The 26,763-nt window shown below is 49.8% G+C and overlaps 1 protein-coding gene and 1 non-coding gene across 2 annotated transcripts in view; both read right to left on the minus strand.

Moving 5' to 3' along the window:
- EIF3A (eukaryotic translation initiation factor 3 subunit A) overlaps positions 1–26,763 on the minus strand; it is an 812,143-nt gene that overhangs the window by 491,686 nt on the left and 293,694 nt on the right. The gene's annotated exons all lie outside the window — the stretch shown is intronic.
- On the minus strand, positions 169–300 carry LOC138475016 (small nucleolar RNA SNORA19). The gene has a single exon (XR_011269218.1). It is a non-coding gene; the product is annotated as a small nucleolar RNA SNORA19 (small nucleolar RNA).

Consider the following 26,763-nt stretch of genomic DNA (forward strand, 5'->3'; position numbering starts at 1 on the left):
GAAGTACTCCTCACACCAGCAGGACAAGTCATGCTGTTTAGAGTCATGCGCAAGAAAGCTTTGCTGCCGTTAGTTTTGTTTTTTTGGGGAAATACATTGAAAAGGGGCTGGGGTTTTAGGGGGGCAAATCAAAAGAGCAATGTTTAGAAAACTCCAACTTTGTATACACTGTGTATGATGGGGACTGGCAGCATTAACTATGGAGAAAGTTGCGCTGCTAATTTACCTTCAATTGTTTCACTTGCACATAAGAAAGAACACTGCTCAACATCAACGGTAGCAAGTCAATGAAATGTGCATTTACGTTTTGTGTAAGGAATGTTGTCTTCCACAGCACCCTTCTGCCAAGAATGTTGGCCTTGTTGCTCATGGCTAAAGAGGCTTGGGCATGCTAGTGGCACAGTAGGGAGGCAGATGTGGAAAATCTGTGATGTTGATAAGTGCAGGTCGGAAGTACCAGAAACTGTTAATGTTAAAGGATATTTGTACCGCGCACTATCACCACCGGAGAGGTCCCCTGGCGGATCTGAAAGGTAAATGGGGGTTTGTTTATTTTATTTATATAGCGCTCCAGACCCAGGAGGTAAAAGGGAGCTCCCGGACACGTTACACAAAAATATATACAATGTACAGTTCTACATTTGTGCAACTTGTACAATTTATACAGCTTACAATGAGCATCAAGATAGTTAGATAGTTAGGGTAAGGCAGTATCGTCAGGCATAGGAGACAGAAGACGGTAGAGTTAGTTTTTCTCCAGTAACCATCCAATAACTTGTTTCCTGAAGGATTGAAAGGATTCAATCGATTTGATGTTAAGTGGTAGGGTATTTCAGGGTTGGGAGGCCAGGACCGTGAAGCTAGCCCCTCCAGCTCTTTTTAGGGTGAATCTAGGCACTGTAAGGCATAGAGTATTGGAGGATCTGGTGACTCTAGTGGCCGATTTCAGGGTGAATTTGTTGGTGAGATAGGGTGGGGCTAGATGGTTTAGGTCTTTGTAAGGCATATGGTTTTTAAGTCATTTTTTTGCTGTATAGAGAGCCATTTGCAGGATATTCTGGTGGTGATGTGCTCTCGCCTGGGGACATTTAATGCTGCTCGTAGCGCATTGTTTTGGAGTACCTGTAGTTTGTCGATTATGGATTGGTTAGCACCTAGGTACAGGCTATTGCAATAGTCCAATTTAGACTGTATGAGAGCCCTAGCCAGCATGAGGCAGCTATTGGTGGATAAGAAAGGTCTATGGGCCCTGATCAATTTCCCAGTGGCTGAGGCAGTCATTAACTTGGAGAGGTTGGTATTGGCGTCGAGATAAAAGCCAAGGGTTTTCACATTAACAATGGGATTTCTGTTCCCATCAATGATCATGTTATTTTAATTGGGGCTGAGGTTCTGCAGGTTATTAGGTGACCTGACAAGGAGAAGCTCAGTCTTCTCATCATTCAAGCAGAGGCCGTGTGTGGACATCCATGCCTGAATGATGGAGAAGATTTTGTTAATCCGGGTGACGTCAGCACTGTAGTTACCCGAGCTGGTGAGGAGTATCTGGGTGTCATCTGCGTAGTTGGTGTAGGTGACACCCAGATGGTCCAGTTTGTCAGAGAGGCTTTGTAAATATGTTATACAAAGTGGGGGGAACCCAAGAGCCTTGTGGGACACCGCAAGTAATAGGGATGGGATCTGCTGCTGCCACTGATGAAAAAACCCTCATGGTTCTATTAGCCAAGAAGGATTGAATTCACATGACAGCTGAGGAGGAGAAGTGAGCTGCATATGAGAGGTGGTTGCAGAGTATTTTATGGTCGACCAGGTCGAAGGCCACTGAAAAGTCTAGAATGACTAGGATGGCAGCATTACCTTCATCTTTAATATCAATCTGACTTTTGAGGTCAACAAGGGCAGTTTCTGATCAGTGTTGAGGTCGAAAGCCAGATTGACGTGTTCTTAGCAGTTGGTTAGTCTCTAGATAATCCTGAATTTGCAGGTAGGCAACTGTCAAGGATTTTTAGCAAAAATGGAACCGAAGTGATGGGTCTAATTAGTTGGAATGGCCGGATCTAGTGATCGTTTTTTTTAGAAGTGGGAGTGCCCACAATTGTTTCAGGTTGCTGGGTACAGAATTAGAGGAGAAGGATAGATTTATTAGTTTAGTGATGAAGGGGGATAGATCTCTAGCTGCATCTATAATAATCTCGGCGGTGCAGCTGTCCTCTTTGAAGTTAGGGGATTTTAGAGGTTATGATTTTTTGGACATCTAGTAGAGTTACCTTTTTGAACGTGAAGCCTGCGTTAGTGTCTGTGGGTAGTGGTGTACTTGGACTGGTAGATTTACTACTGGAGAGTTGTTGTCGTTTGTCCTCAATTTAGGTTTGGAGCCCTGTGATTTTGTTGGCGAGGGTGTTCTGGATACTGGTGCACCAGGGTTTTGAAGTGGGAGAATGGGACAAGAGACTCCCCCCAATCTCCTCGTGCCCCTGGCCTAGAGGATTGCAACCCAGACACCCGCCACGAGATGAATTTGCCTATCTACCAGACGAACAAATACCCTGGTACAGGAACATACGGATGTGCCCATCAGCCTGGCCACCAGCCTGCCCTGCTCAAGCCGACACCTGCGGCATGGATGAACTCGAATAAACCTTTCAACAGTAAATAAACACATCGTAGAGATGCCATGACGACCTAGCCAACTGTCAGAACACCCGTGCAACCATGCACACTGGACACCCCCACACCAATCCACACGAAGAACATTCAGTGCTATGACGTAGGTGACGGACACGCCCACTGACGCGTATCTATTATTTTTCACATAGGTTTTTCAAAATGCAGAAACGCAAGACGCACACAGCACTCATCTAAAATGCTTGCTGACCCTTCTCCTAACCCTTGCATTGTGATGAATACAACGAAGACATGATACTGCCTATGAAGCAATGTGATACCGCAACTTAAAGTGCCGTGCATTAAACATCCCCACCTATGCACCAGGCCCAAGTAGGCCGCAAGCAAGAGCCACCACGAACATTGAACGAGCAAGAGTACAATTGCTGACCCTGCAGAATGAGCCCAGCGAGAACTGACAGCCAAGGGGGCAATGTTGCAACTCGCATGCCACAAGCCAAAGCCAAGGTCGCACCTGCAAGCTAAGCCAGACACACAGTGGAAAATACAACTTTAATGTGCAGAATTCTGTCTCAACCACGGTCTCTCCTCACGTGACCAAGCCAAACCTGACAGGGTGCCAGACCCAGGAGGGAGAAGTCGCCTGGGTCCCACGTTTGAGACACAGGCTGCAACAATGAAATGACCCAATGGACACCTACATCGATGGGAATGGTCTGCTCTCGGGCATATGAGCAAATCCACGCATTGTCTGCACAAACACAGTTACATATTGTTGCAAATGACAGGTACACCGCGAGCTAGGAACAACGATGGTCCCAGGCTGGGGGGCTCGCGAGTGGACCAATCGGAACATGGGGCACTCATCACTGACGCCATTAACCATAGCCAATCATTAGGGGTCTTCGTGTAACAATTTTCAAGTATCTAATAGAAGGGACAACCCAAGTATACCACCTGACTGACCCTTAACCACTAACAGCGTTCTCTATACGTATGCTATACTAACCCTACCACTCGAGGGACCAATCCAGAGTGGCGATAGGTTTTTTGCTAACTTTCCCAGGTGACGCAAGTAGCGCGTCATACTGAGGCAAAAAGGGGACTGCGAGCCCCACGAATTTCAAGAGTCAGGACGGACGCGTACGATCCTAGACCCATCCCTGCCGTTATTCAATAAACAGCAATAACACCTTGCTTCTTGTGTGTGTCTCATACTCATTTTTGGGATACGCGGGAGGAGTTGGGGCCGCCCAGCGCGGAGGTCCGCGGAAGGCCCAGCCGACCCCGGGCGAAACCCCCCCCCCCCCCCGACAAGTTGGAGGCACCGCTGAGATCTGTTTAAGATCTGCCTTTTCATTTTATTTTTCCGAGTGCTCTCGTTGCGAGGAGGCCCGGCGGCGCGGCCCCCTCTGCCGCTGCCCCCTTTTTGAGGACTACAGGACCATCGCGGAACTGCGAGAAGACCGGACAGCGCAATCCGGATATTGGCCTCCGGGAGCCGGTTGAGAAGTATCCCGCCCGCGATTGTCGATTGTCAAGACGTGGTCCAGACGAGGGGAGGTGGCGAGCCGCTTGGAGGGGTGCACGCAGTAGAGCGGCCCCGCATCAAGAGAACTTGGTGAGTATGCCACGCCCAACAAGCAATGTGAAATTATGAGGGAGGGGGGGGAGGAAAAGAATACGGGAGGTGGGAGGTGTTACCAAGGTGCGCGGCGAAGGTTTGATACATTAGTGTTGACGGTGAAGTGAATGGTAGCTGGACAAGTGCGAGAGCAGTCCGCTACGTTACGAAGAAGGGTGGGCGGAGCACAAAAACATCACGTGCGGCCGCTCGTAAACACTGATTGGCCTAGGTCGCGACCACCTGTAAGGGTGGGTGGGGGGGGGGGGGGTGTGTGTGTGTGTGTGTGTGTGTGTGTGTGTGTGTGTGTGTGTGTGTGTGTGTTCCTACGAATTGGCAATTATTGATCAATGAGTAGATGAGGATCGCTATTGATCGAGCAGAGAAACTCGATAGATAAATGATGTTTCCCTGTAGGCGTTAGCTAGCTGGTTGCCTAATACGGAAGATAATTGGCTGGTTAAGCCCTCCTGTTGAGGGGCGTATATCACGCGAGGCGACGCAGCGTGCGCAGTCTGATTATATTGTTGATTACTTTGTTCCAGGCGTGACAAGAGGACAGCTGTGGGGTTAACGGGGATAGATAGCAAACTTATTTCGAACTTTTGAAACATGAAAAGAACTTACCAGTAGTTTTGGAAGAGGTCGGTGACGTCACCAGTAGGGCTTTCATAGGATATCTCAAGCACAAGGCATTGTTGGAGAGTGGTGGGGAAGAGAATAATGGTAAGGGAGTGGAGACGGAGATAAACGGTAACGATTATATCGGGGCAAGGTGAAGAGAGGGACGTGGCTGCGCACGGAGAACGCCGGCCACGACAAGTGAGGAAAGAGGAGGAGGGGTGGAATAAAGTGGGACGGCTGTATAAGCACGTCACACAGGGCACGCAGCCGCAGGGGGCTACGTGCGCCTCGGCGGTAGGGGGCCGTAACTGTGTTAGGTGTAAGAAGAAAACAGAGAAAAGAATATATAAATGAAAATGCTATATTTTACTATTTTCTTTTAGCGGACGATCGCAAGTCCCCAAAATTACGTGGCCAGATAAAACGTCTGAAATTGTATAGCGTTCATTATTAGCAAGATAACCGCTACCATATCAAGGGAGATAACACAGTGCTACTATGTCATACGGGACAGGATTGGGAGGGTGGGGGAACACCCTCACTACCCCGCTACAGCATATATGTAAAACACTGTCACCCCATAGGGAGAAACTGATTAAATACAGCATAGAATGGACACAGGGGACAGACAACAAAATGACGACACCATGGCCGCCTAATGGCAGTTTCGACCCATATGTACAACACTCACTATTGACCCATCTGCATAACACATACAAGGGAAGAAGTTGACACACCACGTGGAGGTGTTTAACTTATGGAGAATGTTCCAGGGGTCCCGACCAGGACCAAACGGAATGTTCACTTTTGGGGAAACAAAGGAGGAGAAGAAGGTTAAGGAGGAAGAACAGAATGGAGAAAAAGAGTGAAGGCACACAGTGCACGGGGAAAGGACAAGAGGGAGGAGAAAAGAGTAGCAAGCTAAACGAAAAAGAAATAAAAAAGGAACAGGGCGACGACATGCCCCTAGCGAAGGTAGTGAAAAAAGAGGAAGGGGGTTATATCCTTTAACGGAACTACGAGAAATAGTGAGAGAACAATTAAGGGCGGCTGAGGGGTACTCGAATCCGGCATACAGCCCACCACCATATACAGCTACAGGTGGCTACACGGGAGGGGAGCCGACAAGTACGGCAGGGTCAACTTATACTAAGATGCCTGCACGGGAGGGGAAAAGACTAGCGAAGAACAAATTGCAGCAATAGGACACGATGAGTGGGTAGCTGCACAGGTATTAAAATTGCGAGGTTCATTAACAGGAGAAGAGAAGGAGGTAGTAAGGAAAATGGACGAGGACAATGAGAGTAAAAGCGAGATGAAAGGGGAAGGGGGGAAAGAAAGGAGGATGAGCTGTTACGAGAAAAAGACGAGATTTTGGAGGAACGATTAGCAGAATTAAGGAATGAGCAAAATACCCTGATCAAACAGCTTAAGAGGGAGGAAAGAGAGAAGACGGGAAAGGAAAGAAAGTAAGAATGAGTTGGAAAAAATGAGGGAACGAACTGAAGAACGAAAGAGAATCTGAAAGGGTAAAGGCAGCAGCAGAAAGGGTATCTCGAGCAGCACAGAGCGACAAGAAAAGGGAGGAAGAAGAAAGAAAAGGAAATATGGAAATATGGAAGAGGAAAATACTATCAGAAACGACAAAGAAATACGAAGAAGGAAGGATGATAGAAAGCATATTAGAGCGGGAAAGAGAGATGGGAAAGGAAGAGAGAAGAGGAAAGGCTATTGGAAAAGATGAGCAGTGAAGTAATGGAGGAATTAATAAAGAAAAGAGGAAATAGGTAGAGAAATAGTAGAGAAAAAAGAAGGGGAAAGAGGAGAGGAGAGAGTGAAGTAAGGAGATATGTACGCAGAGACACAGAAGTAGCAACAACGTCAGCACAAAGGGGAGCAATTGGTAAAGAAGAAACGGGAGGAACGGATTTAATAGATTTAAAAACAGTGACGATTCGGGGGAAAAAGACAGATTGGGGTTGTCGCTCCTGGATGACTTTTGTAGCGAGGAAGGAGGAATGGAGAGGGAAGGAAGAAATAGGGAAAGGGAAAGCTTAGATAAATTGTACATCACCCGGACTAACAGGGAATCACCATGGGCCTGCAGAAGAAAGGAAGAACTGGGGGGAAGTGAGGGAGAAGAGCAAGGAATGGCGGGAAGGCACACACGTGCAGCTACACCCTCATCATCCCGTCCAACATGCTCCACTAACCCACACTCATCCCGTGCAACATGCCCACCTACACCCGCACCCACCCCTCACGAGAACACACCCTACGCTGGCAGGCTTAGAGATCTCCCTGGACGCAGGCTGGAAGAACGAGTACACACGCCCACATCAAATAAAGGAAATGATAAAAGAAGGAGAAGAGATGGAGGAGAAACAGTTACGAGCAGGGGAAATATGAACATAACAGACGATGTAGACGACACGGAAGAAGAGGAGGGGTATACGGACTCGACTCTGGGGAACCCAGGGGGTCAGATAGGACACAACCTAATGCCACTCTTGGAGAGGGGAGGGGTTAGACCACAATACGTCCCTTGGAAGCATGCAGACAAGGAAAATATAAAGTGCAGGCTCCCATCATTAAGTGGAGGTGCGGGGAAATGGATATATGAAATGGAAAAACACACCGCAGGACAGAAATTGGCAGTAGGAGTTGTGAAGGGCCTACTAATATCAATATTGGGGGATGCAGCAGATGACATCTGGAAGAGAGCAGGCTTCCCCGGGGTCACAATAACAAACACATCACACGACGGGGCGCCATTCGCAAGGAACAAGTTACTTACCTGTAACTGTTGTTCTCCAACATGGGTCTGGCATGGATTCACATGCTCATGAATATTCCCCGTCAGGCTGGGAATCCTCGGTAAAGAAAAAAACCAGTATCCGTTTCGTTTCTGATCTGTCTTTCGTAGTAATAACCAATCACTGGTCTCTGCGTCATACTGACCACAGCCAATGACTGCCCTCTACCTAAGCACCGCCTCTGGCAGCCATCTTCAGATTTGGAAGCACGTGAAGTGGCAGTATGACCAAGTGAAGAGCCGCAGAGGGGTAGGCGGGAGGGTTCGCATGTGAATCCATGCCAGACCCATGCTGGAGAACAACAGTTACAGGTAAGTAACTTGTTCCTTCTCCAGCATGGGGTCTGGCATGGATTCACATGCTCATGAATAAAGAATACATAGCAGTACACATGCACAACCACGGGAGGTGGCAAAGGCTCAACATTAAGCATTACATCAAACTCAACATTAAGCATCTTACCTCCTCACCAGGCTCACCTCAGGCGAACAGGTTGCGCAGCACTGCTTGGCCGACCCTGGACTCCTCCCTGGAATCCCGATCGACGCAGTAGAATTTCGTGAAGGTGTGCGTCGACCTCCACGTAGCAGCCCTGCATATGTCCAGCAGGGGCACACCAGAAAGGAACGCCGTGGTAGCTGCGATCGCTCTGGTGGAATGGGCTCTCGGACGGCCAGGCAGCGGTCGGTTTGCCAACCGATGACAGTACATGATACAGCCGGAGAGCAATCTGGAAATGGAAGCCTTCGAGAGAGCCTTCCCCTGATTGACAGGTCCAAAGTTCACAAAGAGTTGTGACGTCTTCCGAAAACACTTTGTGCGGTCCACGTAGAACTTCAGCGCTCTAGCCACATCCAGCGAGTGCAAAGTCCTCTCAGCCGGCGACGAAGGCGACGGGAAGAACACAGGCAACACCAAGGGTTCGTTGAGATGGAAGTCCGACGGTACCTTGGGCATGAAGGAGGGGTGCGTCCTGAGCACTACCCTCGTGTCGTGAAAAGTCAAGTACGGGGCCTTGCAGGAAAGGGCCTGGATCTCTCCCACCCGTCGTGCGGAGGTGATGGCCACAAGAAATGCTGTTTTCCACGACAGAAACTTCAACGGGGCCGAGTGCAGAAGCTCGAACGGAGGTCCCATGAGCTTGGTCAGCACCACGTTGAGCTCCCACGCCGGGGCCGGAGCCTTCACCGGCGGGAACGATCTGAACAGTCCCTTCATGAACTCTTTCACCAGACGATGAGACCACAAGGACGTCCGGCCCGTGGTTCTGGTGTATCGGGAGATCGCAGCAAGATGAATCTTGATGGACCCGTGTGCCAGTCCAGCTTTGGCCAGCGTCAGCAGGTACGGCAGTACCTGGGGAGCCGTAATCCGTAGAGGGTTAATCTTCTGTGCGTGGCACCAGACAGAGAACCTCTTCCATTTGTGTCCGTAGCATTTAAGAGTCGAGGACGCCCTGGCCTTTGCAAGAACCTCTCTGCAGTCAGCCGGTATGTCGTATCCCCCAAACTCTAGCGCTGCAGGAGCCAGGCCTGCAAGTTCAGCGATTTCGGGTCGTGGTGGAGGATGGCGCCTCCTTCCCTGGAGAGTAGATCCGTGTCCACCGGCAGCTTGATTGGCGGGGACGCTGACAAGTCCAGAAGGTCCGGGAACCATATCTGCCTCGGCCACGCAGGTGCGACGAGGATCATCCTGCACCGTGACCTCTTGAGCTGGTTGACGAGCCGGATTAGCAGTGGCAAAGGAGGGAACGCGTAGAGGAACAGGCCCTCCCAGGGGAACGAGAAAGCATCGCCCATGCTCCTCGCCTGGGGAAACCTGCTGGCGAACCTCCGGCACTTGGAGTTCGTCGCCGTCGCGAACAGGTCGATCTGGGGTGTGCCCCACCGTCGGAAGAGGCGATCCACTAGATCCTGCCGTAGTTCCCAGTCGTGGCACGAGCGCAGCTCCCTGCTGAGTGAGTCGGCGATGGTGTTTTTTTATCCCTGCCAGATGAAACGGCACCAGAAACATCCTTTGGGCGACGGCCCAATGCCACAGGTCCTGCGCCTCCTTGGACAGTGCTGGGGACCTGGTTCCGCCCTGTTTCCTGATGTAAAACATGGTGGTGATGTTGTCGGTGAAGATCCTCACCACCTTGCCCTTGAGGGACGGAAGGAAGGACCTGAGGGCCCAGAACACTGCACGGAGCTCCAGGACGTTGATATGGAGGGACTTCTCCGTCGGGAGCCAAAGGCCTCTCGCGTGCAGATTTTCGGTGTGCGCTCCACAGGGAGGCATCCGTGGTCACGGTCTCCTGGTAGTCTGGGGTCTGGAAGTCCATGCCCCCCGTCAGATGCGCGCGGGTGCCCCACCACCGGACCGCTTGGCGGAAACTCTCGTCGAGTGTGATCCTCTCCTCGAAGCCGCCCGTCGTTTGGATCCAGCGCGCGTCCAGGAACTCCTGCAACGGGCGCATCCGGAGCCTGCACATGGGAATGAGGTAGATGCAAGAAGACATCATTCCGAGGAGGGACTTGATGGACCTCACCTTGGCCGCGTCGGAAACCAACATCCGCTGTACCTTGCCCAGGATGGACCTGGTCCTTTCCTCCGACGGGGAGGCCAGAAGGGACACTGTCGAGCTTCGCTCCCAGAAACAGTGCGTTTTGCGCGGGTACCAGGTGGGACTTGGCGTAGTTCACGGAGAATCCCAGGTCCGTGAGAAGTTGGACGGTCCTTGCCGTGTGCTCCACGGCGAGCTCCTTCGTCTTGGCTCGGATGAGCCAGTCGTCCAGGTAGGGGTAGACGTGGATCCCCTCGCGGCGCAGCTGCGCCGCCACCGGTGCAAGGCACTTGGTGAATACCCTGGGTGCCGACCGTAGTCCGAAGGGGAGGGCTTTGAACTGGTAGTGACGCCCTTGGACCACAAACCTGAGGAATTTTCGGTGCCCCTTTAGGATGGGAATATGGAAGTAGGCATCCTCCAAATCCAACGACGACAGGAAGTCTCCTTCCTCCAGCTGACCCAGGACGTGCTGGAGGGTGACCATCCGGAACTTCTGCGCCTTGATGAACTTGTTCAGACGTCGCAGGTCTAGGATGGGGCGCCATCCTCCAGTCTTCTTCTTCACGAGGCAGTATCTCGAGTAAACTCCGGAGCCCCGAAGCCTCTTTGGGACGAGTTCGATGGCGCCCTTCCTGAGCATCGCCTTTACCTCCAGGAGAAGCTGAGGGACGTGAAGCTCTTTCCTGGCCACGGGGGGGGACGCGCGGGCACCTTCTTTGAAACTCGAGCGCGTGGCCCCGGGCTAAGGCGTCCAGCACCCAACGGTCCGTGGAGATGGACTCCCACACGCTGACGAAGCTCGCCAGCCAGCCTCCCACCGGGGTGCTTCGGTGGGGGCCCGACCCCACGGCCGGTTCAATCCTGTTTCGACGAGGCTTTGCCGCCTTGACCTCCTTGGCGACGACGGCGGGGTCCGCCAGACTTGCCTCGTCCTCTGTAGGCCTCCTGAGACGACGAGCGGGCCGCTTGACGGTAGGTGGAGAAACCACCGCCGGAACCTTTGGAGGCGCCCTTGCCTCCGCTGCTCCGAAAGGGCGTCCGTCGTTGCTGCAGAACCCCAAAGGCCCGGGCCGTCTCAGTGTCCGCTTTAATGGCCTGAAGGGAATCGTCCACTGTTTTCCCAAACAGGTTGTTCCCATCGAACGGCATGTCCAGGACTCTGGTCTGTACGTCTTGACGGAAGTCTGTAGCCTTGAGCCATCCACGCCGCCTAAGGCACACGCCGTTGCCCAACTGGCGAAACCCAGTGTCGGCGATGTCCGTCGCAATAGTGATGGCGTGGTCCGACGCCACCTCACCTTCCTGTAGGATCTCCAGGGCATCCGCCCTCTTGTCGTCTGGTAGGAAGTCCAGCAGGGGAGCCAGTTTGTACCATAGCTCCCTGTCGTAGCGGGCCACGATAGCCAAGGCGTTGGCCGCTTTAATCGTCGTCGATGCAGACGAGATGACCCTGCGTCCCATAGCGTCCAATTTCTTTCCCTCGCCGTCCGGTGGGGAAGTCGATGTGGAGGCCGCAACCCCCCCCTGCTTTCTTCCTGGCCGCCGCAGAGACGACAGAGTCCGGGGTAGGCTGCGCCCGGAGGCACAGGGGGGCCGCGTCCGGGACCCGGTACTTCTTCTCGTACCGGTCTCTTCTAGCTGGCGTCGTGGAAGGGTTCTTGAGGAGGGCGAGGCCCTCATCCCAAATGTCGTCCAGTAGAGGCACCGCGAGGACAGTCTTCCTCTTGGCCTCGCGCCGTTGATAAAGGAATCCTTCCTTTTTCTTCTCCTCAGGGCAGAGTTGGAAAAGCTCGGATGCCCTGGCGATCATGGAGTGGAACGATCCAATCTCGTCGGGCGGAGAAGCCCTGGTGGGAGGTGACGACGGTAGATCCTCGTCATATACCTAGTCGTCCCGGTTCAGGATCCCCCGACGGGAGAGGTTCCTCCGTCGGCAACGGTAGTCTCGTCCTTATCTCTGAGCATAAGGACTGTATAGCCAACAAAATGGCCGCCGAGTTGTCTCGCGGCGCTGGCAGAGGGGAATCCGACGGGCGATCAGGGGCCCCGTCGGCACCCTCGACGATGTCGTCACCTGCGTCGGGATCCATCCCGACGGGCCGGTCTTCATCCACGCCAAGGCCGTGGCTTAAGACCTCGATCAGCTCTTCCTCCGAGGTTGAAGCCGAATCTACGACGACGCCCTGCCCCCCCTTTTTCTTCCCCGCCGGGGATTTCACGGGGTCCTATCGATGGGCACAAAAGAGGACTCCCTCCGAGGTGGCAGGGAGACTGAGCCCCGAGATCGCCACCACTGGTGTAGCCTCCACAGGCTGAGCCAGGGCCGCCGCGACAGTATCGATAGAGGGCTTGGCCGGATGGATTAAGGCCTTCACCACCTTAGGTGCGCTCACCGCCTTATCCTTGGGGGGGGGGGGGGACACTGCCTCGCTCCCCCTCCGATGGGGCCTTCGAGCTCGACCGGGGCCTCTCCAGGAGCTTCGCCGGGTGCTCGCCCTTCCTCTTACCCGACCGAGCGTTGGCTCGTGGCTGAAGGTGCCGGGGAGGGTGCGCCCTGCCTGGCGCCCTTAGAGCCCGACTGTTCGGCGCTCACAGTGCCAGCCGACTCGCGGTGCTTGGCCTTGTGTTGGACCCCCATCGCCGGGGCGTCCTCAAAGGTCTTAGAAGACCGCTCGGATTTCTTACTCTTCTTCTCGCCTGACGGGCTCTTCCCTTCCAGCCAGTTGGCGAGGCGTTGATGGCGGTCCTTCATGGTCCGCTCTGACATATTGCCACAAAACGCACAGTCCTTCTCCACGTGCGTTTTGTCCTCATGTAAGCAGTAGAGACAAAAGGAGTGTTCGTCCTCCTTAAAGACGTTCTGCAGCTGGCATCCAGGGCAGACCCTGAACAGCTTTCCGGGCGTCGAGCTTCCCTTCTCCTGGGCCATGTCCGGGCCTGAGAAGCTTCTGGAGTCCTCCAAAAACGTAGCTCGACGAAATCTTCACCCTTGAGGGGCGCAGACGAATCCGACACGGGTCCCCGTTGATCGGATGGAGAGTCGGTGGAGCTTGAGGCTCTTTTGACCGAAAAAAACGAAGTTTTTGAGAAAAACGTGAAAAAATAGCACTAACGCTCGAGAGCAATAGCACGAGGATCCCAACACATGAACGTGCGGTAAAAATCTGAAGATGGCTGCCAGAGGCGGTGCTTAGGTAGAGGGCAGTCATTGGCTGTGGTCAGTATGACGCAGAGACCAGTGATTGGTTATTACTACGAAAGACAGATCAGAAACGAAACGGATACTGGTTTTTTTCTTTACCAAGGATTCCCAGCCTGACGGGGAATATTCATGAGCATGTGAATCCATGCCAGACCCCATGCTGGAGAAACTGCAGACATGCATTATGGCAAGCACTGAGGGTACAATACCCAGACACATCAGACATAGGAGCAATTACATCACGCAAGATACGCGAGAACGAAGATCCTGTTGATTACATCCAGGAAATTCAAGAGAAGTGGCGTATGGAAACTAGAGAACAATGGGACAAGACACCAGCAATATTTTATCATATACTAATGCAAGGGCTCCCGGAGGCAGTGCAGAAACAATTGAAGAAAGTAGTGGGGATGGAAGCAAAGGCTTGGCCGGAAATACAACTGACGATAGTACATCATTGTAGGACATGGCAAGAAAAGATGAAACAAAAGGAAGAGGACAGGAAAGCGGAAGAGGCTAAATTAGTGCAGAAAAAACTCAAAAAGTACACAATGGAAGGTGCACTAATAACTACACCTACAACAATGACACCAAACCCCACGCAAGTAGTGGCCGCACAAGATCCCTCCCAAATACAATCACCACAGATTATAGCACAACAGCTGCCACCACCCCCACCATACACCACTAACATGGGAGGAGGATACTCGACATCAGGAGCTGGATATTATAATTACAACAGGGGAAGGGGAGGAATGATGAGGGGGAGGGGATACGGTTATAACGCACTACAGCAAGGGGGAGGATTTAGAAGTTTCTACCCCACTGGGCAACCAGTATACCAGGACAATTCAGGGAGTTTCCCATGGCAGACAAGGGAACCACCTGTATGTTGTATTTGTGGATTATTAGGACACATGTCACGCACATGTAGAATGAGACCCGGCACACCAGCATGGGGAGAACAGGGACAACAAGGGCCTACAAGGGAACAGCAGGGTCACCAACAACAGCAGGCACTGCAACCGGGCAACACGCAGCAACAGTAACACAACAACAGCCACAGACATATTCACTACCGCAACAACAGGTAGCGATATCACAGCAACCTCAAGTGCAGCAAGTACAGCAGCCCACTCAAATTCAGGACCATAAGGTAACCTCCACCAATACACAGCTACAGCAAACACAACTGGGAAGGGTGACGGTCCTGGGACACAACCCTTACACAGGAAGTGGTCAATCATTATACCCACAATAGGACAGCCCACAGAGGTCCTTGATGTGTCCCATCCTGTTGATAACACCTAATAGTGCGGAGGAACCACGCATAGAGGTAACGATAGGTGACAAAAAATTATCATTCCTTGTTGACACTGGGGCAACCCGGTCTTGCATAAGGGAAGGTAAATTTAAGATGTCAGGTTTAGGCCATGAACACCCAAGGATTCTCTGGGGCTAGGGGGTTGATTCCCTTTACTGATAACATCCCCTTATCGATAGGGGATTATGACATGTCCGTCCTGCTTTTATATTCAAGGGACTCGCCAGTAAACATACTTGGGAGAGACATAATGAGCAGGTTGAATATGACAATCTCCTTCACGGAGGACGGCATAATTTGTTCCACTCCTGGAATAAACATGCTCACTGCACGGCAAATTATGCAAGCATACTGTGGGCAGACAGTGATTAGGGCTGAGCCAGTAGATGGCGAACTATTCCAGTATGGAACAGACATGGCATTTGCATGGTTGCCAGGAATAGAAGGGAAGATCTGGAGGAGGCCAACAGCCTATCTGTTCAGACCCGAAACACCAGCCAATGAACCAGAAGGAAAGGTGATTTCAGTAAGCATGGAGAGCATTATAGCGACTGCTGATTACATCGCAGTACATGCCCAAGACCGGGAAGGAAGAGCTTGGAGGGCAGTGATAGCACTAGCTGAGGGATGCAGGCTCACCCAGGTGTCAGACGAGGAGCTCTTTTCAGAAGAAAAGGAAGAAGGTGAAATGGTATTTATGAGTGTAGACATACAAACAAGTGGCACAGAAAATTGCAATGGCACTTGAAGCACCCACATCCACCCCAGTTCCCTTTTTCGAGGAAGATATGGCAAAAGTCCCGACATCATTGTGGACCACTAGTCCCTATGACGTGGGGTGCATAAAACGTATCGGGGGGAGTAAGAATTAAACTGAAAAAAGGTGCAATACTCCCTAGAGTGAAGCAATACTCACTATCAAAAGAGGCAGATGAGGGCATATATGAAACAATAACGGCCCTTATAAATAATGGCATATTGGTACCATCAGAATCACCATGTAACAGCCGTGTATCCAGTGCGCAAAGCTAAAGGAGGGTCTTGGCGTTTCATCCAGGACCTCAGACCCTTGAACAACATTGTAGAAACAGAATACCCCACAGCAGCAAACCCGGCCACCATATTATGTGGAATTCCAGCAGAGGCCTCACGAATTACAGTGATTGACCTCAAAAATGCCTTTTTCTCAATAACCCTGCATCCAGATTCACAAGATCTGACAAGCTTCACGTACAGAAACACAAAATGGAAACACACCAGGTTACCACAAGGGTACTGCGAGTCACCCTCAATTTTCAACAAAGTAATACAGATGGACTTGGGAAACATTGAATTGGAAAGTACAGTGTTGCAATATGTTGACGACATAATTTGCAGCACAAGCGAAAAAAGGTGCAGGTAGAACTCATTGAAAATGCTGACAATATTGGCTGAAAAGGGTTACAAGGTAGACAAAGAAAAATTACAGTACTGTCAGGAACAAGTATTATACATTGGTCAACTGATATCCCAACACAGAAGAAAGATTGCACCACAAAGAGCACAGGCTATATCAAATACGCCATTACCACAAACAGTGAGGGAGCTGCAGCAGTTCCTGGGATTGTGCAACTACTGTAGAGCATGGGTATTTGATTACAGCTCATACATAGGACCCCTACTTGAAGCATTGAGAGAAGCAAACAAAGGGGAGAAAAAATTGGGGTGGACAATGGAAATGAAGGAAGCCTTTGACGAATTTAAAGACGCAATATCAACTGCTCCGGTACTGGCCACCCCAGATTATGAACGACAGTTCTTTATCTTGTCACATTGCGACTCAGCAGTAATGAAAGCAGTATTGGCTCAAAAACAAGCATGGGATACAAGCCAGTAGCATTTTACAGCGGTCACTTGGATCCTGTTATGTTAGGCCATTTCCCTTGCGAACAAGGCCTCGCCGCAGCTGCCTTCGCAGTAGAGAAATCATCATCTATTACAATGGGGTGCCCAACCACACTATTTGTGGAGCATGCACTATTTGCAATATTGAACAAGCCTAAGTCCACACTAACCACGCAGAGGGCGTCAGGTTATGAGATTATCTTATCTAGACCAGAACTATCTATTGTTAGATGCAGCACAGTTAATCCTGCAAGGTTTATAGCAGAAGTTATTGAGGAAGGGGACTATGCTCATGATTGTACGCAGACTACTGAAATGTACTCATGTACCAGAAAAGTTGAAGAGGATGCGCTAGATGGAGGAGAGCTCTTGTTCATTGATGGGTCATCAACAATAGACCAGAGTGATGGGATAAGGAGAACTGGGGCAGCAGTTGTAAAAATGACATAGGAATTGGTGTGTGTGGCGGTGAAATGTGTACAGTTACCACAACATTATTCTGCTCAGGCAGCAGAATTATTTGCACTGATCTTGTCGTTGAAAGAAAGCTTTGACAAAAGAGTTACTATATATTCTGACAGCGCATACGTCACGTCTACTGTCCACTCTGGGTTTACAAAATGGCAGAGAAGGGGGTTTAGGAGAGCTGACGGCACCCCTGTGCAACATGCTCTCTTATTAGCCGAGTTAATTGAAGTAATAAATAATCCCCAAGAAGTAGCTTTGGTCAAATGTCCCGCACACACTAATGAAGAAGATCATATCTCAAAAGGGAATGAAGCAGCAAACGCACATGCAAAGTATGCTGCTTATTTTGGTGAGATATGGAACCCCCCCGGGGGGAGGGGTAGGGGGATAGCTAAAGAGATGTTGGTGAAAGAAGGGTACACCCACCTCCCAGCCACACAGATAATGGAATTACAGCGGCTGCACCAATGGCAGAAAAAGAAATATGGGTAAAAAGAGGATGTACAATGTCGCCAACTGACGCACTATGGCGTCAGGGTAACGCTGGAAATATGGTCATGCCATTGGCACTATTTAACACCGCACTGAGCCAGCTCCACCACCCAGCTCATACAGGGAAGGAAGTTATTGCAGCACGAATTAGGGAAGATTGGTTCTGCACCGAGTTAAATTCTCATGTAACAAATTTTATCAGCAATTGCCTCACATGTCAACAGTTTACGGCCGGTCACACGCTGCAATACCCCGGTCAGAGGGACCCTTCCTGCACATTCATATTGATTACGTTGATATGATCAACCTAGGTCAAGGAAATAGGTATATGATTGTAGTAGTATGCCCATTCTCCAGGTGGATTGAGGCAGGACCCTGCTCACATCCGGACGCGTTCAGAGCAGCTAAATTTCTAGTGAGGGAGGTTTTTCCCAGGTGGGGAGTGTGCGAAGTACTGCGGTCAGATAACGGCCCGCATTTCGCTAATGAAATGTTTCAGCACATCACATCCTTACTGAACATCAAGCATAAATTTGCGTGTGCATATCACCCGCAGGCCAACGGTATATGTGAACGCCTGAATGGCTTATTAAAGGAGGCAATCGCAAAGATACAGCAAACAACAAAGAGTTGGTTGTATTGCCTTCAGCTAGCTCTATTTGAGCTAAGGAATAGACCAGGGTGTGAACACCACCTCACTCCTCATGAGGTGGTGACCGGACGTCAAATGAGCCTTCCTCTAACGCCAACATCAAGAGCATTCACAGACTATGAAAACTCTGCAACTGTTCTTGGAGATGAAATGTACCAATATGTGTCTTCTTTGATTACTAGTGTAGCGTTTGTGTCTCAACAGCTCGAGCGCACGCAGGGCGGGTCTAAGTCATCAACAAGACGCCGACAAAGAATTGGAAAAGGAAAGACTGTGCAAAATTGCTAAAGGTGACCACGTGCTACTCCGCAACTTCAATAGAAAGTGGAACAGCCCACGCTTCACTGGCCCCCACCTGGTAGAAGAGGTATCTACAAGAGCGGTGAAGTTGCAGGATAAGCGTGCTTGGAATCACCTACACGATGTGAAGATCTGCAAACTACAGACCCGCCCTAGCGTCACCGACAGGGCCATTGGAAGAGCAGCGACAGCATCACCTACGGAGAAGGAGACGTCTACCGCAGCTGACGACCTTAGTGTCTCCATACCCTGTCACCCCCCCAGAATCCCCAGAGACAAGTACTGAAATAGACACTGGTGATTTGCATACCGCCCATCCCATGGTCACAAGATCAAAGAGTAAACAGACTTCCGCCAGTTGAGCTCCAAACCCTCTGCCCACAAGCCCCCTGCCCACTACAGCCACCACCCAATTGAAGGACATTGTTTCTGCACATACACATGTAAACACTTGTATGTTTTCTTTTTCTTTCTCGCACATGCAGATAACGTGTGTAATTGTATTGCTAAGAAGACAGCGTACATTTCCCAGGAGTAGATGCTACCCTCAGACGATAATTACCCTGAAGCCCTATCACACCAATTTGTATATCACATAAAAAGGCCAAAGTACCTAAAAAGAAGGAGGGTACGTGTTTACTACACCGCATTTATCTTGGCCATAGAACAATCAATGCCCCATCTTCACCAGCACTTACCTGCTCTAAGAGATAGATCGCTTAGATTGGCGTGGGAGCAGCTCTTCGCCTGGGCACTGAACGACTACCTGATAGGGAGGGCTTGATAACGACAACTAACAATAACAACAAACGTATTGAGAATTTTCAGGCGGGCAACTTTAACGTCGCAAGAATAAGCTGCCGGACTGCACCAAGGTAAGAGCAAAAGCCGGTGAGACTAGCTTTTGTAATAAAAATGATAGGGGTTTTGATGATCACTGGTTTTTTGGCTGCCTCTGTATGGCAGAAAAGTTATGCTATCAATATTTTGGCTGCACCCAAACCTAACGTACCCCCACCCACGGCTGCAACAGGTGTTACGTCAAGTGGTACTAGCAACCCTCCACATAAGGGAAGTAGAGTTAAACGCAGCACATACTCAGATAATAAAGGTATTGATAATTACATAACAGATTCAGCACACGTCTCGAACAACATGTGGTACCAGCACATGACCCAAATAGGTAAACAGACAACAGAAGACAGCTGCTATGTCTGCTCATTGATCCCATACGCTATGAGCGCTTCTCGAACATTCGTTGCCACAGAAATAGAAGAGAAGACGGCACGATATATAATATACCTGGCACTATTCTAAACAAGAGGGCGATTCCAAGGAACAGTGGTGAGACTAGTGTGGAAAACACGCGACACATATCCATACGAAAACAACTTCCTCAAGTCATATTTGAGTTACCACAAGAGCAGTTTGCATGCTGAAGCGTTCAGATACATGACAAGTGGTCCTGAAAAGGGAGAAACGAAGAAAGTAACACTACAATACCTACCATGTGACTGGTATGCCACTGAAGTTCCTGATACACAAGGCTGTTGGGAAAGACCACTGGTAACAATAACCGGGATGGTATACATGAACAATAAATGGGACATAGGAGTGGTTGGCAGCAACATGGTGACAAGAGAAAATATTACCACCATAGATGAACACAACAACAGATGTTGGACGATATGGGGCAAGTACGTACCCATGCTGACATGGATGAAGAAGGATGAAGACCCAATGAGCATACTGCCGCTGACTGCACCTAAGCTATGCTACCAACACAGAGGAGATGTGGACGTGGGATACATCACCAACTGTGCAAGCGTGTTAGAGTTACCAGAGGGGGGAGCAGGAACAGCAGTGTTAATGGACCACTACTGGGCCTGCGGAAATAAGGCATACCAGACCCTGCCCCCACTGTGGAATGGTATAGGCACAATGGTACACATTAATGTGCCATCACTAGTGGTGCCCCAGAAACATGTGAACATGGCGAACTTCCCCAAAATGGATGAAGGAAACAAGAGGAAGAAGAGATCGGTAGAATCTCAGAGGGGGTCAGACAACGACATCAACAATAATGTCCTGAATAGAAAAAAGAGACAAGGAGAACCTCTGACAGGAAATTACCTATGGGGAAGGTCGGAAACAGCACTCACTTCAATCCCACCAGAACACAGATTATTCAGCAGAGCAGCAATGTTTTTCTCGTCAATAATACACCCTGGACTACAAGCTTATGCAAACGCAAAATGGCTCCAGATAACCCGATGGGAGCTGATGACGACAATTAATTCTACAGTAAATGGATTCAACGCAATAAAAGAGGAACTGCGAGCAGTGAGGATGGTAGCACTACAGAACAGATACGCATTAGATCTCCTTACAGCAATGGAGGGAGGAGTTTGCGCAAAGATAGGACAATCATGCTGCACATTTATTCCTGCTAACAATGCCGACAATGGTACACTCACCGAAGCAGTATCACAACTGGCCCAGATGCACTCCAAAATGATGGAAGAAAGTAAAGGAGTGAAGAAGGATGACAGCTGGTTTTCATTGTTATGGTCATGGATGCCATCATGGCTGTCGGACGGGCTGAAGATTATAGTTGGATGTATAATACTGGCTGGAGCTGCACTGATCATAAGGTTCTGGAAAGCCCGGAAAGCACGCACTACAGACGAAATGATCGAAATGGTTGGTATGCACCCCTTGATGCCAACTGATGATGGCCAGCACACAGACACAATAAAGGAACGAGAAAAACTGCGCAAACAGATCATCACCAACCACCTGGACCCGCCATCCGTGAAGCTCAAAAACACAAGAAACCCAAGGAGCTACATCGGGAAATGGGTATACTGCACACTGGGAGGAAGTGTGTCTATGTATTGGTCATTTGAGGACCATGTCAACCACTATGGACACTTGGGAGGAGTAACTAAAATATGGAGTAAGAGGAGATAAGGAAAAGGATATGTTTGTGGTCGACAAGTCGACCAGAGGGGGGGACTGAAGTGGGAGAATGGGACAAAAGACTCCCCCCAATCTCCTCGCGCCCCTGGCCTAGAGGATCGCGACCCAGACACCTGCCACGAGATGAATTTGCCTATCTACCAGACGACCAAATACCCTGATACAGGAACATAAGGATGTGCCCATCAGCCTGCCCACCAGCCTGCCCTGCTCAAGCAGACACCTGCGGCATGGATGAACTCGACTAAACCTTTCAACAGTAAATAAACACATCGGTAGAGATGCCATGACGACCTAGCCAACTGTCAGAACACCCGACACCCCCACACCAATCCACACGAAGAACATATTCAGTGCTATGACGTAGGTGACGGACACATCCACTGACGCGCATCTATTATTTTTCACATAGGTTTTTCAAAATGCAGAAACGCAAGACGCACAGAGCACTCATCTAAAATGCTTGCTGACGCTTCTCCTAACCCTTGCATTGTGATGAAAATACAACGAAGACATGATACTGCCTATGAAGCAATGTGATACCGCAACTTAAAGTGCCGTGCATTAAACATCCCCACCTATGCACCAGGCCCAAGTAGGCCGCAAGCAAGAGCCACCACGAACATTGAACGAGCAAGAGTACAATTGCTGACCCTGCAGAATGAGCCCAGCGAGAACTGACAGCCAAGGGGGCAAAGTTGCAACTTGCATGCCACAAGCCAAAGCCAAGGTCGCACCTGCAAGCTAAGCCAGACACACAGTGGAAAATACAACTTTAATGTGCAGAATTCTGTCTCAACCACGGTCTCTCCTCACGTGACCAAGCCAAACCTGACAGGGTGCCAGACCCAGGAGGGAGAAGTCGCCTGGGTCCCAGGTTTGAGACACAGGCTGCAACAATGAAATGACCCAATGGACACCTACAGCGATGGGAATGTCTGCTCTCAGGCATGTGAGCAAATCCACGCATTGTCTGCACAAACACATAGTTACATATTGTTGCAAATGACAGGTACAACGCGAGCTAGGAACAACGATGGTCCCAGGCTGGGGGGCTCGCGAGTGGACCAATCGGAACATGGGGCACTCATCACTGACGCCATTAACCATAGCCAATCATTAGGGGTCTTCGTGTAACAATTTTCAAGTATCTAATAGAAGGGACAACCCAAGTATACCACCTGACTGACCCTTAACCACTAACAGTGTTATCTATACGTATGCTATACTAACCCTACCACTCGAGGGACCAATCCAGAGTGGCGATAGGTTTTTTGCCAACTTTCCCAGGTGACGCAAGTAGCGCGTCATACTGAGGCAAAAAGGGGCCTGCGGGCCCCACGAATTTCGAGAGTCAGGACGGACGCGTACGATCCTAGACCCATCCCTGCCGTTATTCAATAAACAGCAGTAACACCTTGCTTCTTGTGTGTCTCATACTCATTTTTGGGATACACGGGAGGAGTTGGGGCATCCCAGCCCAGAGGTCCGCGGAAGGCCCAGCCGACCCCGGGCGAAACCCCCCCCCCCCCACCCGACAGATTGTCTTTCGCGCAAGTATCATCTGTGGGTGGATTGGGATTTTCTAATTCCTTTAGAATTGTGAAAAGTTCTTTAGTGCAAGAAGCTGCCTGGTTTATTCTAACATTGTAGGCGTCTTTAGAACTAATTACCTCCTTTTTTTAAAGGGAGGAGATGATCGTAAGATTAGTTTTATTTTCAGCTGATGGTGTCGTTTTCCTTAGTGTTTCAATCTTATATTTCTTTTTTCTCAGTATTTTGAGTTCAGGTGTGTACCAAGAGTTCAAATGAGCTCTAGGGTTACCTTTGTGCAGTTTCAGTGGGGCGAAAGTATCAATGGCGTTGGTCATGACGTGGTACGTATTGACTAGTAGGTTGAGATTGGCAGTGGCTGGGAGTGTGTTGAAAGTGGGTAGGACCAAGGGGATTAGGGCTTCAGCAGTAATGGTACGCTTATTCCTGGTCTGACAGGCTGGTGCGGGGGACACTTCAGGATTTAAGTTGTTAATATTAATATCAAAAAATATAAGTTAGTGGTCAGTCCATGCGAGAGGTTGGGGGTTTTGCAGGTAATATTGCAGTTGAGGGCTGCTTCCCAATCAATGATTCTGCCTTTCTGGTGAGTAGGTAGAGAACTAAGTTGCGTGAAGACATGCTCAGCTAGAGCGTTAGGAAGGGAGGAGGCTGGGGTGTCATTAGGTTTGTTGCACCCTAGGTTAAAATCTCCTAGAATTATATTTTGAGCTGAAGGTTTAGAGTTCTCGGCTATTAGAGAAGTGATGTCTTCCTCAAAGGTTCCAGGAGGATCTGGAGGTCTATATATTAGGTGAATGGTAATCATGCTCTTGGGGGTGGTTTATAGTTTGATAGTAATGTGCTCGCATGATTTGAGGGGAGGTAACTGATCTGAGGTCTAGTGAGGATTTAAAAATGATAGCTACCCCTCCTCCTCGAGCGTTAGGTCTGTCAGCACTGAGGATGGAATATTTGTCGGGAACAGCTAGGGTTAGGTAAGGTCCTGCTGTCTCATGTATCCAAATTTCTGTTATGGCGAGGAAGTCAAGATCTTCTGATAGGATGTCAGCGATTTCTGTGGGATGAGCAACAAGGGACCTGACATTAAGTAGAGCTCCTTTTAGGGAAGAGGATTTATGCTTGTTAGAGGCTGTGTCATTGTTTGCCTTAGTTCAGGGTTTTGCAGATGACTTACTGGGCGTGATGTGGAGTCTAGTGCATAGTCTACCGTTGCTGGTAGTGAGGTTAGGGTAGACTGAGGGTGGGTTACCTGGTAGTTTAGTAGTGAGTTTGGGGAGGCTAGGGTTGGTATTAGTGTAGTCATCCTCTGTCAAGTGTAGAGCATTTGGTCTAGTAAGGCACAAAGGTCTATCAAGGATAGTATTGACTGGGGTGTCGCCTGGGTGGTCGCTGTCTTTAGTGGTGTAAGTGGGGGCTGTGAGGGAAGGGTGGCAGTGGGCAGGAAAAGTGTGGGTCAAGGGATGGGGAGTGTCTTAGGCATCCGAGTTTGGCTAGGCCTTTACTGAAGGATATGTAAATATTACCGCTGCAAGGTACATTATCGTGCATGACAAAGGGAACATGATGAGTGAGCCAGGCGAGCATAGTTTTAGCGGCGAGGTGAGCTAGGTTGTAAGGCTATGATAGGCAAAAACGATTTAGGCTGGGCACATACAAGTAAGCAGTTAGCATTTGTAGGTGCACACAAATAGGCAGATTCAACTTTGCTAGTGGCATACAGAATAGGCAGATTTGACTATGCTACAGCATACAGAATAGGTAGTATCAGTCTAATCTCAATGACAGCTGAGTATATGGGCGCGGATGTATACCAGCTGGTGTAGCTGTTAGGGTCACTGTAACCAGAGTGAGACACTAGGTACCCCTATGCGTCATAAGGCAGTATTACCTAGCAGTGGTACATAGCAACCTAGAGCAAAAATGAGGCAGAGAATTTAGGCACAGTGCAGCAAGAATCTGAACCAGCAGATCAGAGATATAGGATAAAGATCTAGTAAGTCAGGGATTAAGTAGCGCACAGTAGGGCGTGGACCTACGGGTTTAGAACTTATCTTAATGCGGGTGGCGTAGTGAAATACAATGCAGTAAGTTACTTTCCTCTAGATCATGTGTACCTCTTGTAATACATAAGCTTGTGTACATGGGTGGCTTTAGAAGTCAGGTAACTGTGGTAGTTGATGAGATGAGTTTGTACAATGGCTGGGAAGCCATGTAGGTTCAAATGATGCAGGGCTTAGGGTTAGGGTTAGTGGGATGAGCAGAGGTGCAGTGAGAACCGGAGTGGAACGAGTTAGTGGGAATGAGCGGGATAAGTGCAAGAGAGCAGCGATGTGCTGTTGGCAGCTTCAGTTCGGTTAACGCTGTACGCCGAGCTTGGGGGTGCTATCCGGTCGGTAGCTGTCGTGTGCTGTTGTGCGTTATTTGTTTTGTTGTTGCAGTGAAGATTGTGCAGTAGGTTGTGCTTTAGGGTTGTGGTTGGTTAGAGTTTGTATGCAGAGGGGTGAAATTGCTAGTGGTTTGGTTATTGGCCTCACTATCTAGATGAGATGTGCTAAATTCTAACATTCTTTATAGCTGTGACACGCAAATATCTCCGCATTTCTATCTAGATCCGGCGACTATTATTCACAACCCGGTCTATAAACGACATAGTAATATTCACAATTCTATCCAAATGTGGAACTGACCCACCTTCAAAATCCTGTCTAGATGTGAAACAAGCTAGTATTCATAATTGTATCTAAATGTGCAGTCTAGATGTGGCACTGGACAACATCCACAATCCGGCCTAGATGTGACGCAGGCTAATCTTCACAATTCTAAGTGTGGCACTTGCTAACATTCACAATCCTATCTGAATGCAATGCAGTTAAATGTTCATAATTGTATCTAGTTAAACAGGTTACTGTTAAGGTCCTGGACTGCTATGGTCTAAGGGCAGGTAGCGTGTCTGGGATTCTGGAGTAGAGTGATTGCTCTACTCCCCACCCAGGCCACACCTTGATGGTTGCTGCTGTTTGACGGCTGGCCGCTGGCCTCCCCCCTGCTGACACCTGCAGACAATCTGGAGCAGCCTTTGTGGGAGACGCCCTTTGCCTTGGGGCCTTTAGCCGCAGGGGCAGCACAGGCAGAGGGCTGGTCTGGGAAATTATAAGTTACACTGTAGTGACTAATGTACTCTTAGTCCGTAGTCCCCTTTCCTCCATACTGCATGGGCGTCCCTCGCGGGAGACGGAATTTTCTTCACCAGAAAAATAATCTTCCCCTCTAAATTTAGAGGGGAAGATTATTGCCCCCTGGGGGCATGAGATTACAGCTGAATGTAGCCCCCGGGTGGAGAGGAGACCTTCCTTAAGCAAACAGGTTCCGGAGAACCCCTTGTCCGAAAGCCTCATCTGATCTGGAGCCGGCATCTTAACAGTAATGCTTGCAGAAAGCCATGGGAGACATGTGGCCGCCCAGTTTATGACCTGCCAGGGGACATGGCGCTGAAAGGCGATGGCCGTTGCCTTGGCCCCGACAGCGTGGGAATGCATGTTCACCGGAAGGGGTCTATGCTGGCCCTCGTACGCTTCCTTGATGGGCGAGACCATCCAGCGGGAGATGGAGACTTTGGAGGCTTGGTATCCCGGTCTGGCCACTCCAAAGGTGATGAATAGGGCATC

This window comes from Ambystoma mexicanum, chromosome 8, assembly GCF_040938575.1.
Source record: "Ambystoma mexicanum isolate Mex_15411 chromosome 8, UKY_AmexF1_1, whole genome shotgun sequence".
Lineage (NCBI taxonomy): Eukaryota > Metazoa > Chordata > Amphibia > Caudata > Ambystomatidae > Ambystoma > Ambystoma mexicanum.